Here is a 14,808-nt window from a genome sequence, read left to right on the forward strand (position 1 = left end):
TCCGTCTTGTCCTCAAGTCCTCAGGGAATTTGGGAGAGGACACGCCGCCGCATGGCTAAAGAAAAGTTGATTTTGTTCATTAAAAAAAAAAATCAAATAGAAATATAGGACGGTGGAAAAATCTCTCTCAATTATAGGACTCAAACATGTTCATATATTTTTTTTTAAATGTTTCCTTTCCAGCCTTTCTCCATCAGAGTGTATTTTACCAACAACCACATACAGTGTATGTGCTTTTCCACTTCTCATTACACCATAAATGGTGTGGTGTTATTGCATGCACTTTGAAAACCTATAATGATTACATAAGTTTCCATCAAGTGGCTGTTCCATAAATTATTTAACAATTCTTTAGCGTTTGCTGTTTGCCAAATTTCACCAGCGTCAGTGAGTGACTAACATTTCTGTGCGTGACTAACATTTCTTTGAGTAAAACTTTTTCGCATTGATGATTCTTTCCTAAGACCATATTCCCAGGAGTGGAATTTTAGGTCAAATGATATTTTAAGGTTTCTGATAAATGCAGAAAATTACTTTACAAGGGTTGAGTACATTTACCCTCCCAAGTCAGTGTTGAGTATTAAAAGCTAAAAAAAATTTTTTTCTGATTTCCTAGATTGACGTTTCCTTTGTGTTTTCATATCTTTGATTTTTATTTAAGTAGAGCAGTTTTCTAAATGTTTGTTAACCAACTATACTTCCTTTTTTTAGTGAATTGTCTCTTTCCTAGGAAGTTTTTCATCTTGAGCTTTTCTTAGTATTTGCATGACTCCCCTACATAGCAGAAGTTAGCCCTTTTTTTCACATTTTGCTCTATTTCTGCAGGGGTTTTTGGCCCTTTAACCATGTTTTTCTGACTAAAACTTAACGGATTTTAATGCCCCCAAATCTACAAAATCCCCTTCCTTCAGTCTTTTAACACAAGGCTAAATTTAGTCTTCTTATCTCCAGAAAGTTATTTAATATTGAGTTCTGTTTTCCTTAGTGTTTTTTTAAATGTCTTTTTTGTTTGCTGTTATTTTCAGATCCATCTGGGATTAATTTTGGTCTTTGGTGTAGGGAGACAATATGAAACGATTTTTTTTCTCCCAGAGGGTTTGCCAGCCAAGGCTGTATATCTTCCTTAGGACAGAGGTGTGTGGGCAGCGTGAACAAACCGCTGTGTCCTGGTGAGCTCCTAGCTGCCGGTCGTGAGGACTGGGCGGGGCTGGGAATATTTTGATCGGTCTGTCCTGTGGTGTTACAAGAACCCCACACAGGTTGTACAAAGATCTAGATTGAAGTCTCTCGTTCCTGCCACATCCTGGGTGTGTGGCTCCTGGCAAATCAGTTTACAAGTGTTTTCACTTGGAAAATGGAAAAAATAATCCCTGCCCTGCCTCCCTCTGAGGATTGTTTTCAGGATCAAATGAGATAATGGGAACAGGCTTTGTCAGGCATTACACAAATGTGGGATTAGGTCCAATGATTTACTAACAGAGGCCTGGCTCAAGTCCCGTGAATCCCCCAGGGAAACAGCTAATATATTAATGATAAATGTTCCCCCTTGCAGCCCACTAAGTAAAATGTACCCTGAAGGCATTACTTGCTTGAATTTACCCTTGAATTCTGCCTCCTGTCTACTCTGACCTGCCCTTATTTGAAGCCTTTTGAAATCAGCCCAGAGGCTCCCAAGTCCCCTGGTATGTCACCACAGCCAGTTTTGCAGGTTTTAGTGACAGAGAGAGCCTTTCCAGACTGGCAGCCTTCCTCCTCCACCGTTGTGGAGGGCTCTTCGCGCACTTACTGCTGAGGATTGGAAGCCATTCCCCCCAAAGACAGTGATTCTCATTTTCATTCTGATGCTACGTACTGGAGTATTGCAGGGGGAATAAAAATTATGGGAGGGCTTAAGGATTTCTCTAGACTTAAATGGTAATTTTTTCTTCTCCTCTCTGTAAGATGATGCCTGCTTGTAAGTAGAGAAAAGCAGTTTTATGCTCCATTGACTTTAAAGATTAATGGGGCTGGTGTAGCTATTGTCTCTAACCCAGCATCCCTGGAAGTCGGTTTTGTCTTCTTGTCAGGGTAATTCCCATAGTGTTCTTAGCACTATAGGAAATGGAGTTTTGAGATGACATTCTTTTAAAAATCTTCCCTTTGTAATGTTGCTTTTGTATGGGGATTGCTATGTAAATATACTGGAGCTTGGATATTATACTCTTCATTATAGAGATGAATTCATTAGGGAAGACCAACTCCATTTTCTGGGGGCACTACTTTGGGGAGCTCTGAGAAAAGGAAGTGCTGTGCTGGATCAGTGGGAGGCAGAGAAATGCCCTGAATCAAAATACAAGATGCTAGAGAGGCTCAGATGCAATTAAAAGTAATGAGAGGGCATCAAGGAGGGACGTGAGGAGAGCCATGCGCTGGGCATGCTGGCTGCCTGCCGGGAGAGAGAGGCTCACGGAGGGTATTCAGAACCACCAGTGGAAGGACACAAAGGTCAAGGGTTGTCTGGATTAGTCTAGACTATACTGAAATCTTCCCCAAGGAATTGCTTTCCACATGGACTTTGCTTTCAGTTACCCGCATTCAGAGACACCAGCTCAGGGGAAGCGGGATGAACCCTGGGTTTATATTTCCACCTGGATCCAGAAGCTTTATCCTTCTGTGCCTCAGATCCTGCATGGCCGAAGCAGGGGATGATCCCTCTGTACAAAAGTAGTATACTGCATGAGAACATGTATGAGAAGGCTCAGCACATGGACCCTTAGGAATGACATTGGAATTAAGTTCTGGAGACAGAAATCATCTCAGGGGTGCTCAAATTAAAAACAAGGCAATTCTATGCTGTGGTCCATCAGCAGAACCATGGATATCCAGACATTGGAATATTACTCAGCCATGAAAAGGAATGAAATATGGATATGCTACATTATGCCAAGTGAAAGAAGCCAGGCACATAAGGTCACTAGATGAGACATCCAGAATAGAGCCAGAAACCAGACTGGTGGTTGCTTAGGTCTGGGGTGCGGGGAGCAGAATATGGGGGGTTAGGTAGAGACTGCTGCTAATGGGTACAAGGCCTCCATTGGGAAGCTGAAAATGTTCTAGGAGTCAGAGGCGGTAGTTGCACAACACTGGGTGTACTCAATGTCACTGTATCGTACATTCTGAAAGGACTAATTCTGTGTTATGTGAATTTTACCTCAAGAAAAGTTCTAGGGGGCGCCTGGGTGGCTCAGTCGGCTGGGCCTCCGACTTCGGCTCAGGTTAGATCTCATGTTCTGGGTTCAAGCCCCGCGTCGGGCTCTGTGCTGACAGCTCAGAGCCTGGAGCCTGCTTCTGGTTCTGTGTCTCCTTCTCTCTCTGTCCCTTCCCCTCTCATGTTCTGTCTCTCTCTGTATCAAAAATAAATTTAAAAAAAAATTAAAAAAGAAAAAGAAAAGTTCTAGGTTGTATCTTGTATTTGATCTAGTTCTTTCTCTGTAATCGTAACTGCGATCTGTGTGTTGACGTGGCACAATCACCACGCTTCCAGTGCAGGTGGGTGATAGTTTTCAACTTTGTGGTCACAATGGAAATGCCAGCTCACCTGATTCCCTCACTTCTGCCCACGGGCTTCCTGACTCAGGTGAACAGGGCCATTGTTTTCCCTCCTCACGGGGACGGAGGCTGGTCTAGAGGCAGCCAGGGGACCACTGTGAGCCTGAGGAGGATCCTCAGTGACCCTGGCCAGCTCAGAGTTTTCATCTGTTCACCCCCTTCTTGCCTTTGTGCTAAGGATGTAGTTTGGGGAGGTGGATACAATATAATGCATAGGGGGAAGTGCATTGTTTTTAATAAAATAGTACCTAGGTAACTATGATTAAAATTTGTCTTGGACAAAACTATAGGTTCAGATAACAGATCTGAACACATACACCGTATATTGATTATGGTGGTGGTTGCATGGGGGGTATACATTTGTCAAAACTCAATGAACACTTAAGATGGATGGATGAATCATATGTAGATTATGCGTCAATAAAGTTGATTCTTAAAAATTTGCCTTGGAACATGAAGGCCAAATGCCCTATGAATTCTCTGTAAACCACATTATATGGGGAAGTAGGAACCATGACAAACAGGCTGCTGGCCATGAGCCAGCCCAGACCTCATGGGGAGAGAGAGATGAGCAGGTTTGCCACAACCAGGGGCTCACGTTGGGAGGCTATAGCCCTACCCACTCCATCATCTCACACACCGAAGAACGTCTACAGTGGCCCAGGGCTGGGACTGCTTCTCAGGCCGCATAGCAACAAAGAGTGGCGACAGTCCTTATGCAGCCTAACAGTCCGTGGTGGTCGAGCTAATGGCCCTCCAGAGACACCTATGGTCTAATCCCTGGACTCCGTGAATATGTTACTGTGCAGTGGCAAATGGAACTGTGCAGATGTGACTAAAGATTTTGAGATGGGGAGTCTATCCCAGATTATCCAGGTGGGCCCCACTGTAATCACAAGGGTCCTTATAAGAGGGAGGACGGGGGGTCAGAGTCAGAGGAGGAAGGCGGTTGGAGGGCTGTGATTGCTGCCTTTGACAATGGAAGGGGTTGTGAGCCAAGGAAGCCCCTAAAGCTGAAAAAGGTAAAACCAAACCAAACAAACAAACAAAAATAAAAATAAAAACCAGATTCCCCTAGATAGGCCTCGAGAAAAGAGTGCAGAATGCACCTTAACTTGACCTTAACCCCAGTAAGACTCACTTCAGGCCTCTGACCACTAGAACTGTAATAAAATAAATTTATATTGTTTTTGTTTTTTACATTTATATATACTTTTGAGAGACAGAGAGAGACAGAGTGTGAACAGTGGAGGGGCAGAGAGAGAAAGAGACACAGAATCCGAAGGAGGCTCCAGGCTCTGAGATAGCAGTTAGCACAGAGCCTGATGTGGGGCTTGAACCAACGAACTATGAGATCATGACCTGAGCCGAACTCGGATGCTTAACCAACTGAGCCACCCAGGCGCCCCTAATTTATATTGTTTTAAGCCACTAAACTTATGGCAGTTCTTTACAGAAGCAATAGGAAACTAATATACATCCTTACACAGAAAAATGTGTAAATAAACCATTATTGTACCTTACCTTAACTACGGGTTATAAAAGGATTGGGCTCTAAGTGTAGTGGTTCGGCCCACAAGGAGCAACTCGACCTGGTCATAACGAGTTAGGAAATACTTTCTGTGCAAGTGACTTGGGCTGACACCTCAAGGGGGTATGTGGCAGCATTCACAAAAACCCATTTCTTACTTGCCGGGAACACAGCTAGAATGTTGCACAGACTCCTTTGCCATTAAGTATGGCCAGATGACTGAGTTCTAGCCAGTGAAATGTGAGCAAAAACGTGTGCTGACCCATGAAAATCTCCCTCATCTGATCATCCAGGGCTCTTTCCTGATGTGCTGACAGCCTGTCAGTGCCCGGGGGTGACCTTGGAGGCCACTCGTGGAAGCCGCAGCCCCTGCCCCCACTACTATCACACAACTACTAGAAATTTCAATACAGATTGTTAGGAGATTTTGAAAACAACTTTGTGTTAAGCACTAAAGTTTTGAGATCCATTCGAGCATCTGGCCACTCATGGATGGAGGCGCGGGCGTGGGTGCGGGGAGGAGAAGACTGATGGGAGAGGGAAGTGGGGGGAGCAGCACACCTAAGCCACTTGGAAAAGCTCAGGATGGCTGGAACCCAGTGGCAGAGGTGGAAAAGGAGGCAGGTGAAGGTTAGGGATGCTGTACAGGTGAGCCCTGGTTCAGATCTGAGCACAGGTAGGAGAGGGAACCTGATTTGCATTTTTAAGAAAGCAATACCCCTGAGAAGGCAAACCCCGAAGAAGTGGACCTGAAGGCCAGATGCCAGGTCAGACTAATGGCAAAGGAAAGACTCCGGGATCTGGTCGGGTACAGCCCGGTGCCGGCCTTCTCACATGCCACAGCCGTGTGGCCCTGCCCCCCCCCCCCCCCCCCCCCCCCCCCCCCCCCCCCCCCCCCCCCCCCCCCCCCCCCCCCCCCCCCCCCCCCCCGGCCCCTTACCCATCCCAGGAGCGCAAGTTCTACTTCCCAAGTCTCACAGGCCCTGTGTTTCACAGAATCTTGGTGAGATTGTCCTAGAAAGGGCAGGTTGCTTCAACTAGGCCATTCTGAGTTTCCTTCCCTGAGTACCTTTGCTTCTGGTTTCTAGGAGGTGGGAAGGGACAGGGGAGTCTGTGCATGTGTAGACCCCGACCTGTAAGTACACTTAGGGCTTTCTCTTTCCCATTTCAGATTCTGTGTCTCCTTCTCTCTCTGCCCCTCCCCCTCTCATGCTCTGTCTCTCTCTGTATCAAAAATAAATAAAACATTAAAAAAAAAAAGATTCTGACTCTTAACTGACTGAACCACCGAAGCACCTCTCGGACTCTGTACTAAGCAGGGAAGGGAAAGAGTCATCTGAAAACTGGTTCCCAGCACCAAGTAAATTATGGCCACTGCCTCGTAATCCAGGCCCACTGAACATACACCTCTACGTACATATTAGCCTGCATTTGGGGCTCATTCTTTCTCTCTCCTACTATGTGGTTTTAATATATTCTTCTCTAGCAGTGCTGCTGTTTATTTGGCTTTTGTTACATAAATCTGTGGATGTAGATGGGCTATACATTTAAATAAATAAAAACTGCTATCTCCCCAAAAGAACAAACAAAACTTACAAAGTTAAATTAGACAGACGTTTAGCTAATGATACCTAACATTTATTTGTAGTTAATATATGCCATGTCCTGAGCTTAATGCTTTCCAGATGTTTTACTTGATCCTTGAAACCTGATATCCAAGGATAGTATCTCTGGGGAACAGAGAAGTAGGATAACCAGCCAAGGTCACAGCTCACAGGCAGGAGACTGGATTTATTTATGTATTTATTTACTTTTAATTAATTTATTTAGAGAGAGAGAGACAGACTCCCAAGCAGGCACTGCACCATCCCTGACCGGTGTAAGGATCAAACTCACAAACTATGAGATCATGACCTGAGCCAAAATCAAGAGTCGGATGCTCAACTGACTGAGCCACCCCAGCACCCAGGGAAACTGGATTCAGATGACCAATGTGTGTGGGCCTTTCCTGGCTTTAGCATCAGACACCTGGTGTCCTGGGAAACCCCCCTGGTCTCAGGAAAACCGGGGCACCTGGTCACCCTGACTCCGGTGCACAGCATATTGCCTCAGAGGGCATTCTGCAAAGGTGGTTTTTACAATAATGGCTGTTAGCATTACTGGTATTGGATCATTACCATGTATGACTTTTTCGCCGCTCAATCCCCGTAGCACCATACTATCCCTAAGAAATTATTAGCTCTGTCAGACCACTTCCCAGGCTCACAAGAGGAGGAAGGGGGGTGAGTTAAGAGTACCCAGGGTGAAGAGTGCCTATGTTTTACTTTTTTAAATAATATTTTAAAATTTTCTTTATTTATTTTGAGACAGAGAGAGAGTATGAGAGTGTGAGCAGGAGAGGGACAAAGAGAATCCCAGCAGGCTCCACATTGTCAGCACAGAGCGTGATATGGGGCTCGATCTCACAAACCATAAGATCATGAACTGAGCTGAGATCAAAGGTAGGACGCTTAACCGACTTAGCCACCCAGGTTCCCCCTTACATTTTACTTTTAACCAGAACCTACTTTTCTGGCAAGGCTGGGTTCCCTGGAACCTCCTGCTTTGAAAACCAGCTGACCCATTTCTCTGGGTTCTAAGGACAGTGCTGGGTGTTTTATTTATGTATTTTTAAAAGATTATTTATTTAGAGAGAGAGAGAGAGAGTGTGTGTGTGTGCACATGAGCAGGGGAGGGATAGAGACAGAGACAGAGACAGAGACAGAGACAGAGAGAGGGAGAGAGAGAATCCCAAGCAGGCTCTGTGCTATCAGTGCAATGGGCTGGGTGGTTTTTGGGTTTTTTTTGTTTTTTTTTTAGTTTTTTCTTTATTTTTCTTTATTTTTTAATTTTTCTTCTTTTTTAATATTTTTATTTATTATTTTGTTTTGTTTGGGGCTGGGTGTTTTAAAATGTTACCCGGGATACTGTTTTATACAGGTGTAGTGAAGCCAACAGATCAGTGACCTACAACCACTGAAACGCTAGCTGCTCATGGTCCCCAAGAGCTCAGGGCTTGCTCAGGGCCACGACAGCCTTTAGCCAGGAGAACACTGACTGCGCAGGGAGAGCGCAGGGAAGGAACGAATCAGTTCCCCTGCTGCTCACTGTTTAGTGCTGTCCTCTAAACCTGGGTCCTTCAGGGGACGTTCCTTTCTCCTTTCTAAATAATGAAAGGATATTGCAAATAAAACCATCTTAAAACACGGTTGATCAGCGGGGCGCCGTGATCTCGCTTTGGCCACGGTCATGATCTTGCAGTTCATGGGGTTTGAGCCCCGCGTCAAGCTTTGTGCTGACAGCTCAGGGCCTGGAGGCTGCTTCAGATTCTGTGTGTCCCTCTCTCTGCTTCTCTCTCTCTCTTTCCCTTTCACACATAAATAAACATTAAAAACATTTAATAAAATAAAATAAAATAAAACATGGTTGATGAGTGGTTTCCATACAAAGGAAAATCCTCTTAAAGCTAAACAGCCCAACACAAGTGTAAGGTAGGAACTTTGGGGGTCAAGGGTCCTTAAGTGGGTGGCCACTGCCCTGTAAAAGTGGCACCAAGTCTCATAAAATTTAAACAGAATGACCAGATGATCCAGCAATTCCAAACCTGGGTGTGTGCACCAATAAAAAAAGCCTAAAGCGGGGACCCAAATAGATATTTGTACCCCCATGTTCATAACAACATTATTCTAATAGCCAAAAGGTGGAGGCGAACCAAATGCCCATCAACAGATAAATGGATAAACAGATGTGGTGTGTACATGCCACGGAATATTAGCCAGCCTTAAAAAGAAGGAATATCTGACACATGCTACAACATGGATGGAGGGCATGTGCTAAGTGAAATAAGCCAGTCATAAAAGAACAAATGTAGCATGATGCCATTTATGTGAGATATGTTGGGGAGTCAAGTTCATGGAGACTAAGTGGAATGGTGGCCTCCAGGGGCTGGAGGGAGCGGGGACAGGGAGCTTTCAGATCATGGGTATGTGGTTTCGGTTTAGGATGGCAAAGTTCAGGAGATGGACAGTGGTGATGACTGCACACCAGTGTGAGTGTACTTCATGCCACTGAGCTGGTTAGATGGTAAATTTTAGGGGTGGCTGGGTGGCTCAGTTGGTTGAGTGTCCAGCTTCGGCTCAGGTCATGATCTCACGGTTCATGGGTTTGAGCCCCGCATCGGGCTCTGTGCTGACAGCTAGCTCAGAGCCTGGAGCCTGCTTCGGATTCTGTATCTCCCTCTCTCTCTGACCCTCCCCTGCTAGTGCTGTCTCTCAAAAATAAGTAAAAAACATTAAAAAAATTTAAGGAACTGGCCAAAATGATTTCCAAAGCAGCTACACTGCTTTATAGTCCCACCAGCAGTGTGTAAGGGCTCTGACCTCTCTGCATCCACGTCAACACATTATTACTATTGTTCTTGTTATCACTATTGTTACTCCAGGCAACTGGCACTCCTTTCTTTCCTTGTGTAAAATATGCATAACATAAAATTTACCATCTTTCTTTTTTTAATGTTTTATTTATTTTTGAGAGAGAGAGACAGTGTGTCAACATAGAGCCTGACGCAGGGCTCGAACCCACGAACCGTGAGATCATGACCTGAGCCGAAGCCGGACGCTTAACTGACTGAGCCACCCAGGTGCCCCTGGCCAGTTCCTTAAAAAGCGGAGCACGAAGTTAGCATATGACGGCAAGTCCAGGACCCAAGAGGGCTGAAAGCAAACATTTGCACAAAAATGTGTTCACCAGTATTCACAGCAGCACTACCTGTTACAGCTCCGAGGTGGAGACAACCCAGATGCCTACCAACTGATGAATAAACAGAATGTGGTGTAGGCACACGTGGAATGTCATCTGGCTATAAAAGGGAATGAAATACGGACGCATGCTACAACATGGATGAACTTTGAAAATAGGACGCTCAGTGAAAGAAGCCAGACAAAAAGGCCACATCTGTGATTCAATTTATAGGAAATTTCCAGAATAGAAAAATCCGTAGAGACAGAAAGTAGATTGCAGGGGCTGAGGGGAGGAGAACAGGGCATGGGGAATGACTGCTTAATGGGTACAGGTTTTCTTTTTTTTAATTTAATTTTATTACAATTTTTTAAATTCAATATTTATTTTGAGAGAGAGAGAGGGAAAGAGCACAAGCAGGGGAGGGGCAGAGAGAGAGGGAGACACAGAATCTGAAGCAGGCTCCAGGCTTTGAGATGTCAGCACAGAGCCTGATGCGAGGCTCGAACTCACGAGCCACAGATCATGACCTGATCTGAAGTCAGACAGCTAACTGACTGAGCCACCTAGGTACCCAGTACAGGTTTTCTTTTTAAGGTGATGGAAATTTGCAGAATAGTGGGGATGGTTGTGCAACATTGTGAATATACTAAAAAAACAATGGATTGTATACTTTATTAGTGTGAGTTTTATGGTATGTGAGTTATACCTCAATAAAGCTGTTATAAAAAGGATATACTAAGAAAGTAAAATACCATGGCACAAAAACAGACACATAGACCAATGGAATAGAATAGAGAACCCAGAACTGGGCCCACAAGTGTGCGGCCAATTATTTTTGACAAAGCAGGAAAGAGTATACAATGGAAAAAAGACTGCCTCTCTAGCAGGTGGTGCTGGGAGAACTGGACAGCAACATGCCGAAGAATGAAACTAGACCACTTTCTTACACCATACACAAAAGTAAACTCAAAATGGCTGAAGGACCTGAATGTGAGACAGGAAACCATCAAAACCCTTGAGGAGAAAGTAGGAAACAACCTCCTTGACCTCAACCACAGCAATTTCCTACTTGACACATCCCCAAAGGCAAAAGAAATGAAAGCAAAAATCAACTATTGAGACCTCATCAAGATAAAAAGCTTTTGCACTGCAAAGGAAACAATCAAAACTAATAGGCAACCGATGGGATGGGAAAAGATAGTTGCAAAGGACATATCAGATAAAGGGCTAGTGTCCAAAATATACAAGGAACTCACCAAACTTCACACCCACAAAACAAATAACCCAGTGAAGAAATGGGCAGAAGACATAAACAGACACTTCTCCAAAGAGGATATCCAGATGGCTTACTGGCACATGAAACGATGCTCAACATCACTCATCATCAGGGAAATTAAAATCAAAACCATACTGAGATACCACCTCATGCCAGTTAGAGTGGCTAAAATGAACAAATCAAGAGACTATAAATGCTGGTGAGGGTGTGGAGAGATGGGCACCCTCCTACACTGTTGGTGGCAATGTAAATTGGTACAGCTGCTCTGGAAAACAGTGTGGAGGTTCCTCAATAAACTATCAGTAGAACTCCCCTATCACCCAGCAATAGCACTGCTAGGGATTTACCCAGGGGATACAGAAGTGCTGATGCATAGGGGCACATGTACCCCAATGTTCATAGCAGCACTGTCAACAATAGCCAAATCATGGAAAGAGCCTAAATGTCCATCAACTGATGAATGGATCAAGAAGATGTGGTATATATACACAATGGAGTATTACATGGCAATGGGGAAGAATGAAATATGGTCATTTGTAGCAAAGTGGATGGACCTTGAGGGTGTCATGCTAAGCGAAATAAGTCAGGCGGAGAAGGACAGATACCATATGTTTGCACTCATAGGTCTAACAGGAGAGACCTAATGGAGGACCATGGGGAGGGGAAGGGGGAAAGAGAGTTGTGGAGAGAGAGGGACACAAAACCTGAGAGACTATTGAATACTGAAAACAAACCGAGGGTGGAAGGGGGAGGGGGGAAAAGAGGTGGTGGTGTTGGAGGAGGGCATTTGTGGGGAAGAGCACTGAGTGTTATATGGAAACCAATCTGCAATAAACTGTTAAAAAAAAAAAAAGTAAAATACCATAAAAATTAATTAATTAAAACTTGGGCAAAAGATCTGAATGGACATTTCACTGAAGATATCCAAATGGCCAATAAGTACACAAAAAGATCTTGATGTCATTAGTCACTAGGAGAAGGAGATTCCAGTCTACACCCACTAGAAGGCTATTAAAAAAAGACAGACAATGCCAACTGTTGGCAAGGATGTGGAAAGACAGGAGTCCTCAGACATGCTGGTGGGAACATAAAATATCTACTCTGGAAAACATTTGAATAGGTCGGCAGTCTCTTAACTTTTTTTTTTTTAAGTAAACTCTACACCGAGCATGGGGTTCAAACTCATGACCTTGAGATCAAGCGACGCATGCTCTTCTGACTGAGCCAGACAGGTGCCCCTGTTCATCAGTTCCTTAAAAGATTCAACATAAACTTAGCATATGACCAAGGAATTCTACTCCTAAGACTCTACTCAAGACATGGAGACATATGTGCACACAAATACTTGGGCGTCAATGCTCACTGCAGCATTAGTCATAACTCCAAACTGGAAACAGTCCACATGGCTATCAACTGGTGGGGAGAGAAACCAAACGTGTGTGTAGTTATACTAGGCATACTGGGCAGTGACGAAGAGAAATGAAATGCTGACACATGCCAGACATGAACAAATCTCAAACATGCTGTGAAAGATGTCGGAAGTGACAGGCTACCTATTATAGGATTTCATTTACATGAAATATCCAGAAAAGAACAGTTTATAAAGACAGAAAGAGGACCAGCAATTGAACACCAAAGGGGCATGAGAGAATTTTGGGGGTAATGGAAATGTTCCAAAATGAGAGATGGGTAATGGTTGCACAATCTATAAACTTACTAAAAACCACAGAACTGTATACTTACAATGGGTAGATTTTATGGTGATTAAATTACATATCAATAAAACTGTTGAAATTATCTTAAGGGAATTTATTGGTTCAATAAAAAAGAACTCCAGAGCTGTGGTATCATTTTGGTGGTTCCTAGCCACACAGGGCCATTGAACACTTGAAATATAGGTTAGTCCAAATTGAGACAGGCTGAGTGTACACACAGGACTTCACACTTAGCATAAATAACAGAATGTAAGGTATTTTATTAATAGTATTTTATATTATTACATGTTAAAATGATACTATTTGGGGTTAGGTTAAATAAAATATATTATTAAAATTAATTTCACTTCTTACTTTTTTAAAACACTTTTTTGGTAATGTTTACTTATTTTTGAGAGAGAGAGAGAGAGACAGTGTGAGCAAGGGAAGGGCAGAGAGAGAGGGAGACACAGAATCTGAAGCAGGCTCCAAGCTGTCAGCACAGAGCCTTACACGGGGCTCAAACTCACGAACTGTGAGATCATGACCTAAGTTGAAGTCAGAGGCTTAACCGACTGAGCCACTCAGGTGCCCCCCACTTCTTACTTTTTAATGTGGCCACTACATAAGTTACAGAGATGACTTGCATTACTTCTGTTGGACAGTGCTGCTGTAGAGGCAGGTCTAACTTTAGAGGAACTTTGATCTAGCCACCTAACAATGTCCCCAGAGACCTGATTTCTTTTCATTTCTCCATCTGGTCTTGGGTGGGGTGGGTTCATCCTTTTGCCAGCAGATCTCAGAGGGACATGCTTCCTCATCTAAGAGTATTGTCTGTGTATCAGCGTTTTTCAAAAGGGCTGGGATTCACCCACTGAACTGCCTTACATTCTCACCCCTGAATCAATCCTGAGGACAAGAGGGACTAGGGGGATAGTTCACATGCCCCACTCTTAAAAAGTGCAGACAGCTCAGAGCTGTGCAGACAGCTCAGAGCCTGGCGCTGGGCTCGAACTCACAAACCATGAGGTCATGATCTGAGATGAAGTCAGACACTCAACCGACTGAGCCAACCAGACATCCCAGTTGTGGCTCTTTTCAGAGCTTGTTTCAGATTCTGTATCTCCCTCTCTCTCTGCTTCTCCCCTGGTAACACTCTCTCTCTCAAAAATAAAGATTAAAAAACATTTTTAAAGAAGAGTCACAACTAATAACACAGTGTGATACATGAGATCATAGAGGTGTAAATGGATTGCCTGTGGTATGTTCTTGTTGTTTATTGTTTCTACATTTTCTCACTCATACTTTACTGTCTCCTAGTATGCTTGGTTATTTTTAATTGAATACCAGATATTGTATTTGAAAACCTAGTTGTAGGTCCCAGTAGTTCATTTTTGTTCTGGATTCCCTTGCCTCTGGGGATGTGTCAAGGAAGAAATTGCTGCGAATGAGGTCTAGGAGGCTATTTCCTGCTTTTTCCTCAAGAGTTTTTATGGTTTCCTGTCTCACATTCAGATCCTTTATCCATTTTGAGTTTATTTTTGTGAATGGTGTCAGAAAGTGGTCTAATTTCATTTTTCTACATGTTGCTGTCCAGCTCTCCCACCACCACCTGTTGAAGAGGCTGTCTTTTTCCATTGGACACTCTTTCCTGCTTTGTCAAAGATTAATTGGCCATATACTTGTGGATCCAGTTCTGGGTTCTCTATTTTATTCCATTGGTCCATGTGTCTGTTTTTGTGCCAGTACCATACTGTCTTGATGATGACACCTTTGTAGTAGAGACTAAAGTCTGGGATTGTGATGCCTCCCGTTTTGGTTTTCTTCTTCAATATTACTTTGGCTATTTGGGGTCTTTTGTGGTTCCATATGAATTTTAAGATAGTTTGTTCTATCTTTGAGAAGAATGCTCATCAAGATAAAAAGCTTCTGCAAGGCAA

The sequence above is a fragment of the Suricata suricatta genome, chromosome 2 (genome assembly GCF_006229205.1).
Source record: "Suricata suricatta isolate VVHF042 chromosome 2, meerkat_22Aug2017_6uvM2_HiC, whole genome shotgun sequence".
NCBI classification, from domain to species: Eukaryota; Metazoa; Chordata; class Mammalia; order Carnivora; family Herpestidae; genus Suricata; species Suricata suricatta.